Source organism: Bombus pyrosoma, linkage group LG15 (assembly GCF_014825855.1).
Source record: "Bombus pyrosoma isolate SC7728 linkage group LG15, ASM1482585v1, whole genome shotgun sequence".
In the NCBI taxonomy this organism is placed as follows: domain Eukaryota; kingdom Metazoa; phylum Arthropoda; class Insecta; order Hymenoptera; family Apidae; genus Bombus; species Bombus pyrosoma.
Genome location: NC_057784.1, coordinates 24,640 through 26,579, shown reverse-complemented (window position 1 = coordinate 26,579; position 1,940 = coordinate 24,640).

Sequence of the window (1,940 nt, the reverse complement as noted above, 5' to 3'; positions counted from 1 at the left end):
TGATATATATTATAACGTTATATAGTATTATGATATAACGTATAACGTTATATGGTATTATAATATATAGTATAACGTTATATAGTATTAGGATATAACGTATAACGTTATATGGTATTACGATATAACGTATAACGATATGTGGTATTACATTATAAAGTATAACGTTAAGTAGTATTATGATATAACGTATAACGTTTTATGGTATTACGATATAACGTATAAAGATATGTGGTATTACTTTGTAATCAATAACGTTATATGGAATTACGATATAACGTATTACGTTATATGGTATTACGATATAACGTAGAACGTTACATGGTATTACGATATAACGTATAACGATATATGGTATTAGGATATAACGTATAACGTTATATAGTATTACGATATAACGTATAACGTTATATGGTATTACTATATAACGTATAACGATATGTGGTATTACATTATAAAGTATAACGTTAAGTTGTATTATGATATAACGTATAACGTTGTATGGTATTACGATATAACGTATAACGATACGTGGTATTACATTATAAAGTATAACGTTAAGTAGTATTATGATATAACGTATAACGTTATATGGTATTACGATATAACGTATAACGATGTGTGGTATTTCTTTGTAATCAATAACGTTATATGGTATTACGATATAACGTATTACGTTATATGGTATTACGATATAACGTAGAACGTTTCATGGTATTACGATATAACGTATAACGATATATGGTATTAGGATATAACGTATAACGTTATATAGTATTACGATATAACGTATAACGTTATATGGTATTACTATATAACGTATAACGATATGTGGTTTTACATTATAAAGTATAACGTTAAGTAGTATTATGATATAACGTATAACGTTGTATGGTATTACGATATAACGTATAACGTTATATGGTATTACCATATAACGTATAACGCTATATGGTCTTACGATATAACGTATAACGATATGTGGTATTACATTATAACGTATAACGTTGTATAGTATTATGACATAACGCATAACGTTATATAGTCTTATGATATAATGTATAACGTTATATAGTATTATGATATAACGTATAACGATATGTGGTATTACGTTATAACGTATAACGTTGTATAGTATTACGATATAACGTATAGCGATATGTGGTATTACATTGTAATCATTAACGTTATATGGTATTACGATATAACGTATAACGTTATATGGTATTAAGACATAACGTATAACGTTATACAGTATTATGATATAATGTATAACGTTATATAGTATTATGATATAACGTATAACGTTATATAGTATTACGATATAACGTATAACGATATGTGGTATTACGTTGTAATCAATAACTTTATATGGTATTACGATATAACGTATAACGTTATATGGTATTACGATATAACTTATAACGCTATATGGTATTACGATATAACGCATAACGATATGTGGTATTACATTATAAAGTATAACGTTAAGTAGTATTATGATATAACGTATAATGTTATATGGTATTACGATATAACGTATAACGATATGTGGTATTACTTTGTAATCAATAACGTTATATGGTATTACGATATAACGTATAACGCTATATGGTATTACGATATAACGTATAACGATATGTGGTATTACGTTATAACGTATAACGTTGTATAGTATTACGATATAACGTATAACGATATGTGGTATTACGTTGTAATCAATAACGTTATATGGTATTACGATATAACGTATAACGTTATATAGTATTACGATATAACGTATAACGATATGTGGTATTACGTTGTAATCAATAACGTTATATGGTATTACGATATAACGTATAACGTTATATGGTATTAAGATATAACGTATAACGTTATACAGTATTATGATATAATGTATAACGTTATATAGTATTATGATATAACGTATAACGTTA